We start from the raw sequence: 21,385 nt of genomic DNA, 5'->3' as shown, positions 1-21,385 counted from the left end.
ATCTTGTCATTCTAATAATAGCCATTCAAACATGTGTGAGATGATATTTTATTGTAATTTTGATATGCATTTCCATGATTGTGATGTCATGCATCTTTTCATATGCATGTTGGTAATTTGTATGTATTCTTTAAAAAAAATATCTATTTAGTTCTGCCCATTTTTAAACCAGATCATTTTTTTGCTGTATAGTTGTATGTTATTTATAGATTTTAGATATTAGTCTAAGACACATTATTTGTAAATATTTCTCCCATTTGTTAGATTGGTTTTTTATTTCATGGTTATTTCTATTGCTGTGCAGAGCTTTTTAAATTTATTTTAGTTTGATGTAGTCCCATTTATTAATTTTCCTTTTGTTGCTTGTGCTTTTGGCATTATATCCAAAAATTATTGCCAAGACTGACGTAAATGAGCTTTTCCCCTATATTTTCTCCCAAGAAGTTTTATGATTTCAGTTAAGTCTTTAGTCCATTTTGAGTTAATTTTGTTAGTGATGTAAGATAAGGGTCTAATTTTGTACTTTTGCATGTAGTTATCTAGTTTTCCCAGCACCATTTCTTGAAGAGACTATCCTTTCCCCTTTGGTATTCTTGATGTCCTTGTCAAATATCAGTTGACCATATGTGAGGGTTTATTTCTGGACTCTTGGTTCTTTTCAATGGTCGTCTATATGTCTTTTATGCAAGTAGCATACTGGTTTGATTACTATAGTTTTGTAGATGGTTTGAAATCATAGTGTGCTGCCTCCAACTTTATTCTTCTTTCTTGAGGTAGTTTTGGCTATTCAGCATCTTTTGTGGGTCCATACAAATGTTTTTTCTATTTCTGTGAGAAATGCCATTGGAATTTTGTTGGGGATTGCTTTGAATCTGGAGAATTTAGTACATTTACATTTAGAGTGATTATTGATATTTAAAGAGTTATTTATGCCATCTGATTAACTGTATGGGCCAAAACTTTAAAGAGGAGGAAACTTATTTTATGAGACCAGAATTATCCTGATATTAAAAGAAGGAAAAGACTCTATAAAAAAGAAAACTAGAGAATATCCTCGATGAATATGCTAAAATTCTCAACAATAAAATATAAGCAAATTTGAAGGGCTTATTTCCCAATAAAATATTTTATTACTCTTTGAGTATAGATTTAGAACACACATACACTAATACCCACAAATGCATTCACCACATACACCATTTGTTAAGATATTTTGAAGTTTATTACTGTCATTGTAGTACTGTATATAGAGATTGACTATTATTGATCATCCTTTAATGGAAGTTACATTTGGTTTTCATCTTGTTTTTGTTTCTTTTCTATTTCCAATAACATTTATATAGAGAGAACCACTGCTTCAGAGCAGATGTCATGCCTAGTCTACTTAATTTAAAGGAAATCAGGTTTATGGAAATCATATTATGTAAATGGTTCTTTTAATGACCACTTATCCAAACTGTGGTATACAATATTATATCAGTAGAACACTCCTCTTTAAAGTGATATTCTATAGTCAGTATGAAATCTTAAGTTAGATGAGCAATTAATTAGTACTAGTCTAGTAAGTGAAAATAAAGATGTATATGCTACCTAAATTGTATTAACGTTCAAAGATATAACAGACTTAAGTATTTGAAACTTCTGTGTTTAGAGAACCAAGCAAATAAAAAATTGCATCATGCTTTCAAAGTTTAAACCCGAAGAGAATGCTGTTTCTGATATATGCCTCTCTATGCATGTATAAATGTGCATATATTCATACTCTCCTCTCTTCCCCTGAGTTTGTCCATTGAGGTTCTGTCCATTATTTAGGGCCTTTGTCCAATAAGCTTCTTCCTAAAGCCTTTTTCCAGTTTCTTTCTTGCATAAAATTGTCTGTTGTAGCACTTTATACCAGGTATTGTATTAAAAATATTAATGGATTTGGGACACCTGGGTGGCTCATTCATTTGGGCATCTGACTCCTGATTTAGGCTCAGGTCATGATCTCAGAGTCCTGAGATCAAGCCCCTCATTGGGCTTTCACGCAGCAGGAGTCTGCTTCTCCCTCTGCTTCCCACCCCCCACTTGTGCACTTTCTCTCTCTGTCTCTCAAATAAATGTTAAAAAATATATATGGACTTGTTTTATCTTAACCTCTTTAGTGCTAACCACCTTGAAAGTAGGGCCTATTTCAATCATCTTTGTATCCTCCACATATTAAAAACATATTGCTTCCTACAAAGGAAGTTTTGGGTATGTTTTTAGGAATGCATTTATTTAGAGTTTTAATACCAAAATTTTCCAGAGAAATTCATTGTAAAGATATTTCTTTTTTCATCATAACTGATTAATTGGAATAATTTTTATATACTTTTTTTTTTTGTTATTGAATCCAAACTGCTTCAAGGGAAGGTTCTTGGAATCCATTTAGGAAGCACCCTGACATATTTGGATTGAAGAAAATTATATACATATCTTTATAACAAAGTATAAAAATTGGCAAGAACCAGTGGTAATTATAGGAAGATAGATGTTTAAAAGGCATGCCACACAGATTGATATTGTGCCTCTCTACTCTTTACTGAATTCCATTTCCCCCTCTCTAAATATCCAATCACTAGGAAAAAAGTAGACTAGGGGATATTTCTTTGACTTTAACTGCTAAAGTTATTAATGATGTTTAAAAATTTTGTAAGACCATGATTTGCTCTTATAGTTGATTAATGTTTTTTGTCACTGTATAAATGAGAGACAGGATGGTTTACACATTATTTAATGTAAAGGAAAACTTGAAAATAATTTTATACTCTGTATTTGTGTACTTTATCTGAGCAAATATTTTTTCTTTTGATATAAAAAAAATTGGATGATGCTGTAATGGTTTATAACTAGACTTCTGATTTCATTGAATCACCCCAAAGCAGTGGTTTTCAAAGTGTGGTTGTCTTTTTTTTTTATTTATTTTTTAAAATTCAAGCATAATAAAAATTCAGTTATATTATTTTAAAGTGTATAATATAGTTATTAAACAATTCTGTACATCACTAATTGTTCTTCAGGATAAGTGTACTCTTAATTGCCTTCACTTATTTCATACACACACCCCCACCCATACCACATCTGTCTTGCAAAGTATGGTCATTTGACAGTAGCATGAACATTACCTGGGAACTTCTTACAAATCCAAATGCTCAGGCCCCACCCCAAGGCCTGTTGAATCATAAACTCTGGAGATGTCGCTCAGTAATTTATTTTAACTAATTATCTAGATGGATCTGATGTGTATTTTTAACACATGCAGTTAATAAGATGGCATTAGTAAGTCCTTACTAATAATTACTCTCAGTGTAAATGTATTGAATTCTACAAAAGACAGAGTGACTAGATAGATTAAAAAAACAACAACAACTATATGCTGCCTACAAGAGACCATTTCAGCTTTGAGGATGCATATAGATACAAACTAGAGGGAGAGAAAAAAATTAAGAACCACTGCCCTAATAAGTATAAAAATGTGATATTTAAAGTCCTGAAAAAATTCATAACGGAAAAAGAAATAGTTAACTACCAGTAAATCATCTTTGGAAGCTTATCGTGACCAGTTATTCTCAGATACCTGGCAGAGGTTACTAATGAGATAAATATTCACATCTTGTTTTCTGTTACATGTAGAACCTCATGTAATATGATAGAAGTGAAGTTTATATTACTTCAGAAGCACCTATTGGGAACCTTCTGTTTATTCATTTTAGGAAGATTGCTACTTTTGCAAGATTTATATTGACTCATTTATGCAGCCAAAGCTTTTATTAACAAAAAAGCCTTGAAAGGAAAATGTGAATTAAATATTACCTTACTTGTTTGTGTCAAAGAATATAAACCAACATGTGTAAATTTCAGGTTACGTATTCTGGCCTTGTTTTCCTGTTAAAACCTATGAAGATTATTTTCATAATTATCTATGTGTGATATTGAGTTGGTATATATTATTATTAATAGGTATCAATCATTTTTATCTTTTTTGTTCTACCCATTATTCTTTTCTTGAATGACGCTGTTATTGCCAAATCAACACAGACATATTTATGAATTTTTTGTTTTCTAATGGGACTTTTGTATATTTGCACAAAAATTTGGTTACAGAAAGGAAGGTATTGACATTTGGTCAGATTTTTACTTTCTTAATCTTGGGAGGAAGTAGTTTATTTTGTCCATTACATCTGGATGAGGCTATTGGAATCCCATTTTGATAACTAAAAGTCATGATGTTGAACTTGTCTTTGAGATATAGGAAATAGAACAATGTACCTGAGTGCACTTTGCTCCACAGAGGCATAGCTTGAAAGGAGCATAAATGTCAGAAGAGTCAGTTTAACCAGAATTTTTTTCTTCCATCTAATTAAAGTAATATTTAAAGTCATGAGTACCCATTTTTGGTTGTATATCCATATTTATTCATGGTAAGCACATATGATTTCTTTCATTTTAAATTTATGTGTTTTTCCCCTGGAAATTTTATGTTATTCTGAAATATTTTTATTTAAATGTACTTCATTAGTTTTAGATAGAGTTATAATAATGTTAGTATTTTATGATCTCTGCTTACTTCACTAACCTTTATTCTCAATATTCTTAATTTGGATTCTAAACTGCTTTATTGAGCAATTTATAGTTCTTCAAAAGCACTATACTTCCTGCCTCTGTTCTAAGTTTTAGATCTGATTAAAATAGAAGATAAGTAGCATGTTAAGGCAGTTTTATTTATTTATTTTTTATTTTATATTTTTAAAGATTTATTTATTTATTCATGATAGACAGAGAGAGAGAGAGAGAGAGGCAGAGACACAGGCAGAGGGAGAAGCAGGCTCTATCCCGGGAGCCTGACACGGGACTCGATCCCAGGACTCCAGGATCGCGCCCTGGGTCAAAGGCAGGCACCAAACCACTGAGCCACCGAGGGATCCCCGCACCCCCTTTTTTTTAAGATTTTGTTTATTTATTCATAGAGACACACACACACACACACACACAGAGGCAGAGGGAGAAACGGACCCCATACAGGAACCCCGACGTGGGACTCGATCCTGGGTCCCCAGGATCACACCTCAGGTTGCAGGCAGCGCTAAACCGCTGTACCACCGGAGCTGCCCTGTTAAGGCAGTTTTAAAAAATATAATGATTTATTATCCAAAGTTTACATTTAAAGTTTCAGAAAATTTTTTCTTACATTTTTGAATAGATTATCAATCACAGATATATATATATATTTTTTTACTTAGATGGTATTTTGAAAACCTTGGGATATTACACACCTTTAAAATATTAGTAGCCTAATACATGCATATGTATATGTGACCATACTCCAATTTATTGAGGAAAGAATATCAAAATGGCTGTCAAATAAAAGACTTGTTAATTGGAAATTCATATAAAGGAAATCAGAATACATAAAGAAAATGGGAGTATGGAAGCTAATAAAAATGGAGGCTATAAACTTTTTCTTCTCTATTGAGGCTCAAAAATATAGTTGGTTTGTGAATGATATACATTTACCTTCTGCATGAAGGGCCAGGGTAATTCCACCACATTGATAACATGGGCAGCCCTGCCTAAAGTTAAAGGCAGAATTGTGATTTTAGGGATCATATAGTTAACTTCGAATCAGTCAACTTCAGTAATATGAGCAAAGTGACTGTGACCATTCCTCTGACTGGTAAAGACGTTAATGTTTACAAAATACAGCAACAACATCAATTAGTTGAAAGTTATATATAGCTCAAGTGCAATATATCACTTTATAGGAATATCCACTTAAACCTTTAAAAAAATTTTTAAAAATGTTTTATTTATTTACTTGACAGAGAGAGAGGCAAGGGTAGCAGCAGGCAGAGGGAGAGGGAGAACAGGCTCCCCACTGAGCAGGTTGCTCAACTATGTGGGGCTCAATCCCGGGGCCCTGGGTCATGACCTGACCTGAAGGCAGATGCTTAACCTTGACTGAACCACCCAGGTGCCCCCCCTTTAAACATTTATTAACAAATCTCCTTAGCTTGGAAATAAGACACTCTTTTTTTCCCCATCAGAGGAGACAAATGGAGGATACTTTGCCAAGTGATCTTTAGAATTTGCTAAATCACACATCTCTGCCCCAAATGATGGAAATCATTTGAGATGTTAAATGTCTTTCTTGATAGATTTTTTATTTAAAGTAAGTTCCACGCCCAGCGTGGAGCCCAGTGAGGGGCTTGAAGTCACAACCCTGAGATCAAGACCTGAGCTGAAATCAAAAGTTGATCACAAGCAACTGAGCCACACAGGTGTCCCTTTTGTGACAGATTCTGTAAACTACGTTCAGGTTCAGTTTCAGTTTCACATAAATACATTGTAACTTTCAGAATATAAAACAATATACCATTTCCTATAAAAATTACTACCAAAGTTTACTTCTCAAGCAACTGTTAGAATGACAGATTAACCTTTTAATTCAATCTATAATATTAGTTTTGAGTCAGTTGGCTTAGTCGATGTCAGAGGGCATGATGTTAAGGAAAAGGTCATGAATTGGTCCACACCCCAAACTATTATATTTGTATGGGGAAAAATTCTATTTTGTAGTTAGAGATGGCATTCTTAGGCATTCTTTATCTTACGTACATGAAAGTACATATCTTATTGATTCCTTAGTCCCTCTTTGAACAGTACTCATTTGAAAAGTGGGATAAATTTTGTAGGAGATAAAAGAAGTTACTCAAAACATATTGTTCCGTGGTCTTAGCTTATTATCTGTTTCTGTGTAGCAGATTATTGCCTTAGAATTATTTTGGAGTATTTAATGACATGACGTTTGGCTGCCCCCAGAGAAAGGGATTCAAAAAAGTCAGAAGTTGCAATGTCTTATATGACCTAGCAATCAAAGTTATGCTTCATCATTGGCAACATCATATTTGTTATTACATAGGTCATCCCTAGTCACTGTGGGAGATGACTACATGAGAGTGCATACCAGGAGGTGGGAATCTATCTGGGCCATTTTGTAGGCTAGCTGCTGTACCTAGTACAATAAATTACTTACATGTTGGTAGGATTTGATAACTGTAAAGGATTTTAAGTGTTACCTCTATTAATTCTCTCATTTTTAATGCCAAAAGAATGAAATATTAGATGGCTTATTGAGTATTTCCCCTAAGATGTTATGGCTAATTCATGGCACAGCTTAGACTAGAATAAGCCTCTGAACTTTAGGAAAACTTTGTTCTTTTGGACCTTATAATGTCACCATTGATTCTACTAGCATATTATAGTTTGGGAATGTATGTAAACTAAATATTTAATTGTTCTAATAGATACTTTTAATTGTTTATACATTTATTGGTTAGTTCATTTATAAATACTTTTATTTGTCTCCCAACTCATCTCGTCGTAGGATATTCTCTCTTTCACTGTCTCCCCCACTCCCTCCTTCTCCTGGTCTCTCAATTTTATGGTTCTCTACTCTGAATAAGATTGATTTGAAATGATAGCCAGGGTAAAAGTTCTGGCTATATGTAATGTGAGGTAATAGGAAATAACATTAACAAATAAATATGGATACTTTTGTAAAAATATGGATGTTTTTAAGCTGTTCCTCTTTTGATACATGTATAGATTACTTGTATTTTTATTATGATTTTAGACAAGGAGCAAAAAAAAGTATAATTTTTCTTACATTGTTATAAAGAGTGAAGATTGAGGAGTGGCATGTCTAGTTACTAGTTTCCTTCAGAGATAATGGCTGGCAGAACTCAGCATATGGAAGTCAGGTTGCCTTGCCTTAGATACTTACTCTGTAGTACCTGGAAACATAGTTACTGAAATAGTAAATAAAGTAGAAATAGCAGAAAAAACAATAGATAAAATTAAATTATTAACATTGAAGAAACACTTGATATAATCACAGAGAATACAGGTGAAAAAGTGGGAAATAAAAGCACAGAGAATAAATTAGATACAGAGAACCAGCAGAGATCCAGAATTAAGATAATTGCATGATGTAGAGAGTGGAAAATGTGAAAGAGAAAAATTATTCAAAGATATAATAAAGTTTTCTTTGAAAAGAATAAACAATCATCAGGTCAAAATAATATTTTGGGTCCTAGAGATTTTGATTGCTTGACACATCTAGGTTAAATGATAGAATTAAAGGGTGTTTGGGTGGCTCAGTTGGTTAAGCATCTGCCTTTGGCTCAGGTCATGATCCTTGATTCCTGGGATTGATTGGAGCTGCACATCAGGCTCCCTGCTCAGTGGGGAGCCTGCTTCTCCCCCCTCTGCTTGTGCTCTCTCTTGCTCTCTCTCTCTCTCAAATAAAAATATTTTTAAAAAAAGAATTTTGCTATTTTTCCAGGTATCCAAAAAAGAAGAACATATCATTTCAAAGGGAGGAAAATCAAGCTCTTAGTAAATGTCTTCCCAGGAGCAGTCAGTGCTGAAAGCCATTTTCGCAATCTCTGTACACTTCTGAAGTAAAAAAGTCATCGAGGAATGTTACGCCTAGCTAAGATACCATTCAAGTATAAATTCAGTAGTCAGTTATTCCCAAATACCCATGAGTACTCTTGAGAAAATATCACTTAATTATGAAATCCAACCAATTAAAAGATATAACAAATTGATAACAAAATTGGCAGTGAGCCATCTAAAATGAAATACTAGACATTTATGCAATTTATGATTATGGAATATATTTGTTACAAAGTTGGACAGCGTGAATAATAGCATGCCCACAAAATTTAGAGTTGCAAATGTGAATATTCTTATGTTTCAGTTAATAAACATCTGGAATTAAAAATATAATTTTAGGGATGCCTGGTTGGCCAGTGGTTGAATGTCTGCATTTGGCTCAGGCATGATCCTGGAGACCCAGGATCGAGTCCCACATCGGGCTTCCTACGTGGATCCTGCTTCTCCCTGCCTATGTCCCTGCTTCTCTCTCTCTCTCTGTCTTTCATAAATAAAATCTTTAAAAAAATGTAATTTTAAATATATGACTTACTGCAATTTTTTAACCTTTATATTTTAGAAAATATCAATTTGAAATTGTGGAGTTCATGTATTTTCATTGAGGTTGTGCTTGTAATAAATTAAAATTAGGTGTACTATATTTAAAAAACACAAACAGTATCCGTTGGGTACAATTTATATATAAACTTTATTTCTGCATATGCACTGAAGTAGCTAGAGTTATGTTAATGTAAATGATAGCTATTTTTGTGTAGTGGTATTTGAGGTTTTTTTCTATAGTAAAAATCCCTATTAAAGGGATTAAAAATCCCTTTCAAGTAGTAGGTCCTAACTTGCACAAAAATTAGTAAAATATTTATAAGTTTTAGGAGAAGTTGTTTACTATAAAATATAATATTCATGTATTCAGGAAAAAATTATGACTCTTACACAAGAAAAAAGAAAATGAGGCCCAGAAATGACATGTTTCTTTGTCTACTGCTCTTTTTACTCTCTTACATGAATAATAACATGGAATTAAGATGTTTCCAGGGCAGTGGTAGAGACAGCCACAGTGTGTTACAAAGAAAAAAATAATAGGCTCCATATTATATATGTATGTATATAATAGGCTAAAAATCTTTAGTAAGGTAAACTTACCTACTTAGTACATGTACTATTTTGTGAATAAAATTATACTGTTAAGGTTAACATTTAGAGAATTTTACAAAGTGGGCATTAAAGATGGTAGCATGGTCTTAACACTGAGCCTCCATGGTTTCTTGGACTTAAAATACCTATTCAAATGGTATAAAAGGGGATACGGGGCAAATAATATCCCCACACTAACCCATTCTTCAACCCTTCATTTCCTCTTCCCATAAGATCTCTTCCATCATGATCTTGTGCATCCTTTCAGAGATATCCTCCCTATCTGTGAGGAAAGAAATATATGACCATACCAATGGATCACCTCACATATTGGCATGGTCTCCTAGCTCTTTGTTCAGTGTTTGAGAGCTCTGCCTACTTGTTTTGTTCCTGTAAATTCATTTTTTTGGTCTTTATAACTGTACAAAAATAAGAATCATGTGTTGAGGGACACCTGCGTGGCTCAGGGGTTGAGCATCTGCCTTCAGCTCAGGGCATGGTCCCAGGATCCAGGATCGAGTCCCGCGTCAGGTCCTTGCATGGAGCCTGCTTCTCCCTGTGTCTGTGTCTCTGCCTCTTTCTCTCCGTCTCTCATGAATAAATAAATAAATCTTTTTAAAAAGAAAAAAAAGAATCACTTGTTGATCATGAGGTTATGGGCAGAAAATTTAATAGCCACTTGAAAAACATTGGTGTGTCTGGTAGCTCAGTAAGTTAAGCAGCTGACTTCAGCTCAGGTCATGATCTAAGGATTCTGGGATCAAACCCCGCATGACACTCCGTTGGGAGTCTGCTTCTCCCTCTCCATCTGCCCCATCCCTCCGCTTGTGCGCTCTCTCTCTCTCTGTTTCTGTCTCTCTCAAATAAATAAAATCTTTTTTAATTAAAAAACCTGTGAAAAACATTAAGTCTTTGTAATTGGAAATGACTTTGCAATGAATATGTTTTCAAACCAGTATAACCAGTTTGTTTGTCACATCATATAAGAAGAGATCGGAAAGTAGAGATTATGCTTTTGTTGAAAGCTGAACGTCTCCACATAACTTGCAGAATTGTTTTTATATCCTTGCATCATGGGACCAAAGAATAGGTACTATGGGGAAAATCCTTTGGGAGGTCTCTTTCTCTTTCTTCCCTCTTTAGCAAACATTGGGGAATAATAATAATGGAAAAGTTTTGTTGCCTAGATGGCAGCGTGCTGGAACCTAATGTGTCATTCATTCATTTCCTGGAAATGGATTAGTGTCTAAAAGATACTTAAGCATGTGGGAAAACTAGTTATTTTGTGAAGCAGGAACACAGTAAAAACCTGTGATTCTTAACTCCAGACAAAAAGTTTCAAGATACTGCCAGGGTTCAGTACCTCAGTAAAATCCTACTTAAAACATTGTTTTAACAATCTCCTGGTATTTGTTGAAAATAGCTTTCATGCTTCAGGCTGCAATTATATGCCTGAGGGCACACGATAGTAATGTTCTTTCACCTCCTTCTGCCACTCCATCTGTCTTGATAAAAATCTCTGTGGGGAGAAGAGGTGATGTTAGTGTTATATTTTGAGGAATTTTACACATTCATCATTTCATTGTAGAGGAAAAACAAACAAAAGCATTTCAGTATTTACTTGGGAAAATGTTATATCCTAAAATTTGAGTTATTTTACCTATATTTTGTTAAAACACACACATATATAACAGTGCTGTGCAATGATGGTAGGAAATAGAAAGTACTTTGTTGATGCTTTGGAAACAAAGCTCAGTCTTTTGAGGGAAATGCTTCCTCATGAATTGTTACGTGAATACATTTGTTACTTCAATAAATATGGAATGAGTGGTTTTTAAATTTCCCATTTCAATATAAAGAACTCAAATTTACTTTTGAACTTGCTATTAACAGTCTATGTGGTTTTCATTTGGCCTGCCATTTGTTACTATTTTCAATGAAAAGCAAAAAACAAAAATTAAAAAAAACAAAGCAAAACTGATATTTAGTTCAGGATTAGATTTAAGTATTGAAGAACATGAACGGGACATGAAATTCTACTTCTGAGAGCTTATAATACATTCTGCCTTTGAACTTGAACTTCCTTATTTGGACAACTGTGTTCTACTTCAGTCAGACAGCAAGATGATATATAAGTAAAATCCATGTTTTTCTTTGAAAGGATTAACCCTCAGTTGTTGATAATGCTTACTTACCTCACTGGGATTTTATATAGCTTAATTAACATTGGCAAAGCAGATTGATACCATTGGATTAAATGAAGTTAAGTTATTAAAGGTTAGATAGTGCTATTATGATTGTGGTTTTGCAAACCAATGATCATTTTTTCATTTATGACTTGAGGGAAGGCTGAGGAGAATATTTTGGTCTTAATCTGTAGGATAGTGTAGTTTGAGGCTAGAGGGCTTTTTGAAGTGAGTCTCATCTTTAATATCTCAGCGAAAAATTAGTTGTCTTTCCCTTAAACAATTCTAGTACATTAACCAAAGGAAATGTGCACTGTTCAAGTAGGCTTTGAGGGGGGGCATGTGAGAGAGAGAGAATCTAGTAGCAGTTTGCTTTACTGATATGGTTAATACTGCAGGAAAGTCACAGATTGATTATAACAATTCTTTGCATGATTTGGTTGTGACTACAAGGACATAAAATTGAGATGCCTGGGTGGCTCAGCGGTTAAGTGTCTGCCTTCAGCTCAGGGCATGATCCTGGATCGAGTCCCACATCAGGCTCTCTGCATGGAGCCTGCTTCTCCCTCTGCCTGTGTCCCTGCCTCTTTCTCTCTCTCTCTCTCTCTCTCTCTCTGTCTCTCATGAATAAATAAAAAAAATATTTTTCAAAAGGGTATAAAATTTATTACAAATTAATAAAAATTTAACTGGAAATAAAAGGTCATTGCTTCTAGATATTACCTCCTAGTTCTTGAGGAAGTTTCTAATTGTTTGTTAACATAGGGATTAATTATGAAGGTTTTTCTACATCCTTGTGCACTTGCAGCCGTATGTGCAGTTGGTTTTTTGACAGCTCCATTTTTAAAACAGGCATTGAATGCCTATGGATATATATGAAGAATTTTTACTTCAGTTTTATGTCATAATCATTTCCCTGCTAGAAAGTAGTTCACAAAAAATGATTGTGAGTGTGACTTGAAATACAAGTGTACATTTGTAATTCATGGACAAAAGCATGAGCAGGTTTGGTGGAGGGAGAGGGAGTGACCTATGACCTATTTCCCCCCCCCCCCTTTATTCAAGTATTGGCTTTTTCTAGGGGATGTAATTATGTTCTCTTAGAGAATGAAATAAGTGGTGAGGTCTTCCTTAATTATAAAGATTATAATTAAAATATTCCTCTCTTTTACTTGTTAGGAAACTATCTCTAGTCATTCTTAAATGCATCAGTCATTTGATAGGCATTTCCTGAGCACTTACTATGTGCCAGCACTTGGGCTAGGGCATGCCATGTTCATAGTATTGAATAAGACAAAGTAGCTGCTCTCTAAGTGAGGATTATTGTTTGGGGATATATTGAATGTTTTGTCCTTCCTCCCTTCCTTCTTTTCTCCCTTCCTTCGTGCCCTTTCCTTCCTTATATTTTCAAGTAACAGATTAAATTTACAGTTATATTACCTTTCACATGATGCTGTAGCATATCTTCATTGAGTCTTCCAGAAGTTCCTTAGCAATGATAAGGTGGTTATTCTTTATAAAGTGCTTTTTGTTTTTCAAATGCAAGTCAATTATGTTCCACAAATTATATTTCTTTTTATTTAACTGAATAGGAATAATGAGAAATCAAAAAAACTAAAATTTCCATTGAGTAGTTTTAGGATACCTTTTTTGCTCTTAAAAGTAAATATTCACTGTTATAACTGGTGAGGTTTTTCTACCAATACTTTTTTCTCCCTTCTAGTGGGTAGGCTTCCCTTTTGTTCATTTTCCCTGTCTTATTGGCAGTTACCAAATAGGTTCTAGTGGTGAGACTTTTTATCTACCTTACTACTCAGAAGATGTTTGGCTCACTTCATTGCTCTTAGCTGAATTCCAAGTAGGTCAGGCATTATGTACTACCAGTATATGGTATAATTAATTTAAAAATATGATATTAACCTATGCCTTTTTTTTAAAGCATCCTTTCATGTTAGATTCAGAATTGATTTAAAATCTGGCTAATCATCAAAATTACCAGATGTATTATTATTATTGTCATCATGATTATTATTATATTTCTGTACCATTTTAAAGGATTAATATTGTTTGTGAAGAGGAAAGAACCAGGGATGCCTGGGTGGCTCAACAGTTGAGCGCCTGCCTTCGGTCTAGGGTGTGATCCTGGAGTCCCAGGATCGAGTCCCACATCGGGCTCCCTGCATGGAGCCTGCTTCTGCCTCTGCCTGTTTTTCTGCCTCTCTCTCTGTGTCTCTCATGAATAAATAAATAAAATCTCTAAAAAAAAAAAAGAAAGAGAAAAGAACCTGATTGCCCTCTCCCTTCCTATTCATTATTGTTGTTGTTTTTTTATAAGATTCATCAACTATTTCTTAAAGGCAGTATCTTTGATTCACTTAGGAATCCCAGTTCTCTAAATTGATGAGAGAGGTAATCTCCTGAAGTCTCAGTTCTTTCCTTTTACTTCTTAAACAGTATTTCTCTTCACATCTATTATCTTTTATGATTTTACTCTGGATTTGTTATGGAAGTAGAGGAGCAGAAAGAGATTCTTTTCCCCAGATTCTATCTAGTAGTATGCCATCAAACTCCTCAGCATCTCTTGCCATAATTACTGCTCTCTTAGTTCTAACTATCACTGCCATAGTGATTGGTCTGCCTCCCTCCCTGTCTTCTATTCCCTGTAATACAGCTGATGTGAATGCTCTTGACAATATTATCTTGCCACAACTTGTTTAAAACCCTTTAGTGGCATACAGTCATAAACATTTAACCTCCTTTGGATAGCATAAGAGGTCTTTATGATCTGGCTCTTACCTATCTTTTTTTGCTTTCATTTTCCACTATGTTCACTATCAAATCAGTAGTACTGAGCTGCTGTTATTCCATTTTATACCACCAGTCCTTTGCATGTGTTGTTATTTCTACGTATAGAATGCTTTCCATTCCTTTGGCCTAGTTCTAGTTTATCCTTTAAAATATAACTCATGCATTATCCTTTCTGTAAAGCCACCTTTGCCTCTCCTCAATCTGTATAGTAACTCCATAGTCTAATCACTTTCTCCTCTCTGCTACCTAGACACAAATTTGTGTTGCACTTTTCACCCTGGCCTTTCCCTACTAGACAGCTTTTTAAAGATAGGATAAGTGTTGGATACATGTTTTACCTATCATGTATCCCCTGATATTTGTCCTACTGTCAGGTACAATTTTAAGCCATAGTAAATATTCAATAACATTGAATTGGATTGAAGACCAAATACATAAAGTGATTAAAGTACTCTAAAGCATTCTGAGGCCCGATTAAGGTTAAGTCAGTGAAGACCACCTGTAGATTATGTCAAAAAGTGGAGCGATTGCCTTAAATGAATGGAATGTTCTGTCTGGGATTCCAGAATCTTCATAGTCCCAGATGTAATATAAATGACCCCTTTTAGGAAAGGGTACATTCTTGTAAATATTAATATTTATTAAATCAGAACTGCACAGGGCTGTGAGACCATGTCTCCAAAGAATAAATTCTGTGTATATTATTTTGGTAGTTTCTTTCCCATTGTATTCACATATGAGGGATCCAGTATAGTTTCTTACAACTAGTTCAGGCAATTGATCAGTCCTTCCAGGCTTCAATACTGTTTATCATTCCCACCATAATACCATAGGATTTCCAAGCTAATCTTACATTGCTTGTTGATCTTTACCATGTATTTTTCTTGATTTACTTGAATCACTGTAAAACAGTCACCTGGACTCCACTCCCTTTATGAGTCTTTATGTGCCAATGCACATATAGATGCCTTATATTTACTTTTTCCAAGTGAAAAAGCAGAGTAAGGAAAATATCCACTACTTTAAATAAAGAATAATATAACAACTAAAATAAATAAATTTTGAGGTTAAGTGAGGAATCTACTACTTTTATTGTGAAAGAGGGATAATTATTCCTTTAGCAAACAAGATTTTTTTTGCTTTTGAAATGTTCAAAGTTTTATCATAGCACTGTAGATTCTATATTTCACAAAGTAAAGATACAGACTAAACTTGTCTAGTTAATATCTATGTAAAGAAGATAATTTTTGATTTTATAAAAAATTAAAATAGTTGTGAGATGATATGCTTTTCTGAAATGCACTTTTCTAATGAACCTTACACTGCCAATTTGACTAAGAAATCTCTATTATAAGTATAGAGAGGTGCCTGGGTGGCTTGTGTTGCCTGCCCCTTACCCCCTACATCAGTCTCATGCTTAGCTCAGAGTCGGCCTTTCCCTCTCTCTGCCTCCTCACTCTTGCTCTCTCATTCTTTCTCTCTCTCAAATAATTGAAATCTTTTTTAAAAAAGTAATTAAAAAATTAAGTGAAAAATTGCTTTTAAATGTGAATTTTTAAAATACAAATTAGAATATCTAATCTTTGTTGTTTATTAATACTTAAATCTGTCACTAAGGGTCAGAGTATCATTAACATGAATGGATATAATACATTTCATTAGCCACATTTCAAAAGTATTTAAATACGGACTTATCTTGAACTGTCTTGTGTCTATTTGACTATTTTAATATGAATTGAAAGTATTAGATTTTCTTTTTTGAGGTAAAATGATAGGGGAAACTTGTTTCCAGGGTTCACTTCTTCCTAAAAATAAAGTGTCATTTTCTTTTTCTCATTTCCATGATATTCTTCAGTCTGGTTAGTAGTAGTTTCAAACCAGTTACCTGATTTTGAGAAGAAAGGTCACTTTGCATTAAGTAGAATTTGACATATATTCTTTATCAAAGAACTTGGTGAGAGTCATCTGTTTATTTTTCACAGCATTTTCTTCTATCATTTATACTCTAAAACATTACTGCTGGGACTGATAATTATTCTGTGTTTCTTAAAGTATGAACATAAATCATATTATCTGGGCTAGAAAAAACAAACTTGTAACAATGGAAATGAAGTTTAAAAATGACCTGACAAACTGGTGATCTGGAATCTAAACCTTTCCAGTCAAATTGAAATTAATTTTTGGTCCCTTTAGATTCTGTTGGGATTTTTTATTATATTTTTAATTTTAGGAATGATTTTTTTTAACCAGGTTAAATAAATGTACTCAGAAATGACCACATGCACATATGTATGCAAAATGGAAAGTTATAATTTTGATGTGTTATGATTTCAACTGTAGATCTCCTATAATAAAAACCACATTTTTTTACTTGGATGTGAGTATGCATAATTTGAAGATTAAATGTACTTATTAATCATTGCTTTGACAGCAGCAGTGTTCAGTTAAAATTCTTGATATTGTCATATAATTTATATAGTATTCTTTCGAAAGCTGTTAATTCATTTATAGCAGTTACCAAGACTATTGTTCTGGAGAAGGATTATCTTTCTTTCTTATATGATAAGCTATTTTAATGTTACTGAAATTTTTAAAAGCCATCCTTCTTTCATGTTCCTTCAAATTTTCTTAGCAGACTATGATGTGAGTGTGCAGAATAACTAGGGAAGTTACTATTTATTATTTTGATAGTTTTCAGCTAACATCTCCAAGATGCCATAAGAAACAGATAGAAACTACATAATTCTTTGATGACCCAAGAGATTCTTTTGTTAAAAAAAATAGTAGCTTAATATTAGTGATTATTTTCTCTCAGAGGACTTACTATATTCTAGTATATTGAGTTTTCCAAGCATGGTCCTATGTAAACACTTATTTGAATATATAGAATTTTACTAAATTTTTTTGTAGACCAGTCAGCTCAGTAGCATGATTCATAAGAAGAAGGTGTAATCATAATCTTTATAATCTTTATAAAATTTTAGGGATGTACCATAAAGTTATTCCACAGTGTTCTGTGCTGTTCAACAATAGAACACAGTACAAAGGTTAATAGGTAACATTTATTGAACCTCTACTATTTTGGAGCATTTAGTACTCAAAATGAGTCTTTGTGTACTGTTGTTTTTCTTTCTTTTTTCTCTTTTTTACAGCCTTTACTTTGAGACATGATGGAAAAATCTTTCAGGTACACATGGAAAAATAAGATATGATCACAGTTTGTGTTACTATTGTTATTGTCATAGTACAGATAAGGAAACAGGAGCTTAGGCTAAATAACTTCAGAGTCACACAGCTAGTAGGACCCTGATCAAGATCTGTCTTACTCTAAAACCACTGTAGTGTACCTAACCAGCAGTTAAAAAGGCATTGATTTGAATGATCTTTACAGTGATAGTAATGATTAATCATCTAATTTATCCATACTTACTAGAATGATGTATATCCCAGAGTATGGCTTGGGGTAAAGGGCATAGTGTAACATTTCTTTGGTGGCCCAGAAACTCTTTCCACCTATCTTAAAACAGCTGAGGATATTTGGCTCCACACTGACCAATATGGATAACTAAATCAGGGTAACATTGAGCCAGATATTTATTTATTTATTTATTTATTTATTTATTTATTTATTTATTTATTTATTTTAAGGGTGGAATTTAATCTTTATTTACAGGACACTGTAAGATAGGAGATTCCACATAGAAATAAGAAGCCCACTGAAAGGAGGAGCTTCATACAGTTTGTACAGTTCGGAACTGGTCAAGTATAGTTCCGTTGTAAAAAGTGCTACAATAACAAAACACATTTAAAAAGAGTTCTTAGTAGAGAAACTGTTAAGACAAACTTCTACCAGAGTACACAACAAACAACTTTCTGTCTCAGCTGTACAATCTAAAAGTTAAAAGTACCAGGAGTGCCATCCTGAACTTGGAATGTATAGCCTTCAGAGGTAGTTTCAGGCACAACATTCTGATCTTCCTCTTCTGCTACAGAGAAATACTTCTCAATCAAGTTTAATGAAGCTTTGTACACAGACTCATTTTCATGGTTTTGTAGAGCTTCAATTTTGTCTAAACCCCCACATTCTTCAGTCCTTATACTAAATTTCTCAGTTTCACTTAGTTTCTCAGTAGCCTGAAAGGTGTTTAAAATGGCATCCAGAATAACCAGAATAATTTTGGTATCTTTTGCAGTTAAGAGGTTCATCAATGTTTCTATTATGCCACAATGAACAAGGAATACAATCTGTTCAACTGTTCCACCACTTGTATCGTTGGTCACAGCCCATATAGCTTCCTTTTGTGTCTTAAAGTCTGCCTTAGAGAGAACACCAACGAGGAATGGGACTAATCCATGATTCACAACTTGCTGTATCTGGTCCTGGCGACCAGCTGTGATGTTTGATATTGTCCATGTAGCTTCCTTCTGAATATTAGTTTTGGGGTTCGTTAAAAGGCTGGGAAAGACAGCAAGTGCTCCTGCATCTATTACAATCTGAGTCTGTTCATGTGTCCCAGTGACAATATTTCCTATAGCTCTTAGCGCAGGAGTCACAATGGGTAATTCAGTAGCTCCTAGAAGCTTCACAAGTTGGGGCACAATTCCTGTTTTCACAACCATTTTAATCCGTTCATTTGGACCATCAGTAAGGTAGGAAATGTCCTAGCAGGTATCTGCTAATACTTCTGAATCATCATGTTGCAGGAGACGAACTAAGGTAGGAAGAATCTGCTCAACAGCATCTAACGGGGGTGCAGGATTCTTGTTGCAACAAAGATTTGAGAGTGTCCAAGTAAGGTTACGTAAGTAGCCACATGCTAAAGATGACATATCAGGAACTGCAAGGAGAGCCAACAGTGGGTCAGCTGCACCATACTTGATAACCAAGTCTGGAAAAACTGAACAATCACCTGCAATGTTTCCTAGAGCCCATACAGCTTGTTCACTGATGTGGGCATGGGAAGATGCCAACAGAGAAATGAATGCTGGGATAGCACCTCCGTCTACCACAGCCTTGGTCTGTTCTGATGTACCAGAAGCAATGTTAGTGAGGGCCCAAGCAGATTCAAACTGAATAGGACTACAATCAGTTCTGCCCAAGGAGGACACAAATTTTGGAATCAAACCAGCCCAGATTATGTTGTGTATGGGGGGCTGTTTTTCGCTAGAAAGTAGTTTCCTAGCAGCTTGAGTAGCCTGGAGCTGGCTTTCCAAATTGTTGCTATTTATGCCTTTGACAATGTCATCAACAGACCAATTTGCAGTGCCCTGGTTGTTGCGGTTTTCTTGCAGTGGAGAGGTAGCATCATCAGGAAATGAGCTTACATTTCTCGTTCTTAGCATCTGGTCATCATTCTTAGCTTTCCTCAGCTCCACATTAACTTCTATTGGGTGCCACCTCATTTCTGTACTGTTTTCCCCCTTGTTCTTGAATCTGTTAAGGTGGGCAGCTGGTAAATTAGCATTCTCGTTGGTGGACATCATTATGAGACAAAGGGAGAAAGCTCCACAGCCGGCTCAGGCTTCCACGGGAGGCGGTGTGCGTAGGCTGCAGGTCAGCTGCCCTCAAAACATGCACCACGGATCAGCCCAAAGACGGTGTCCGAGTTAAATATTTACAACTCATGCTACCTTATAGTAAATTTATTCTTAATAGGTTTTATTTTATTCTGTTGACTACCAGGAAGGATAATAAAGGCCTGAACTCCCAATTCTGGCTGCACCACATATTAGCTTTGGAACTTTGAACAAAGTTGCTTAACCTTTCTAAACTTCATTTCCTCGTCTATAAGAATAAATTCCTTTTTCATGATTATTATGAGTTGTAAATGAAATAGTTCTCTTAAAGGCTAAACACAGTGTCTTGAAGATAATGGGAGTAGCATATATTATAATAGCTGTTATAACTGTATTGCCATTTTCATTATTCATGTTAGAACAAACAAGAGTGGGGGTTGATTGATTGATTGATTGATTTGAGAGAGAGTGAGAGAGAGAGAGAGAGCATGAGAGAGCATGACCAGGGGAGGAGCAGAGGCAGAGGGAGAAGCAGGCTTCCCACCAAGCAGGGAACCCGATGCAGGGCTCAATCCTGGGACTCCAGAATCATTACCTGAGCTGAAGACAGATGCTTAACTGACTGAGCCACTGAGGTGCCTGGGAATAAATTTTTTAAAAATTTGCTTGCAAACTTGAGTACTTTAGAAATAAATTAGCAGCTTGGTGATAAGCATTCAGACAAACTAATGTGCCCTGCCCTTATATGAGAAACATTATAGTCGTAGCAATCTGCCAATTTAATTTCAGAGTTCTATTATGAATATAAGTATACATGTTTCTACTTTTAGATATGTCTGTGTACATATGTATATATGTACTTTTGGGAGAAAAGAATATGTGTATGCATCTATTAAATCTAGACTAATTTAGCTTTTAGTGTTTTTGTTTAGTAGAAGTCTTACCGTTTCTTAGTTTATTGTCGTCACTGAAATGTGGAAGAAAATAATGTTAGGTTTCCATAATAGTACACTTACTTATTTCAAAAACTAAACTATTGTTTGCATTTTTTTACAAGCCTCTGAACATAAAACTTAATTTTTGCTTGAGCTGTTTTTCACCTTGTAAATGAGAAATAAGCAAAAACAATCATCAGCACTAGTAAACAGAAAACATGGTTTTCAGAATATGCTGCCCACTCTCATATCAGGCATATAAATAAGGTAATCATTTTTATAAAAAGAAATTGGATGGAGGAAGAGAGGGGAAAAGAAAACCTAAAT

General features: G+C 34.4%; 1 protein-coding gene and 1 pseudogene across 12 annotated transcripts in view; one reads left to right on the top strand and one right to left on the bottom strand.

The window, feature by feature from the left end:
• Positions 1-21,385, top strand: part of FUT8 (fucosyltransferase 8) — a 287,889-nt gene that overhangs the window by 155,892 nt on the left and 110,612 nt on the right. The gene's annotated exons all lie outside the window — the stretch shown is intronic.
• Positions 18,154-20,087, bottom strand: LOC121493129 (annotated as a pseudogene).

This window comes from Vulpes lagopus, chromosome 6, assembly GCF_018345385.1.
Source record: "Vulpes lagopus strain Blue_001 chromosome 6, ASM1834538v1, whole genome shotgun sequence".
NCBI lineage: Eukaryota > Metazoa > Chordata > Mammalia > Carnivora > Canidae > Vulpes > Vulpes lagopus.
This window is presented reverse-complemented; position numbering and strand designations above follow the sequence as displayed.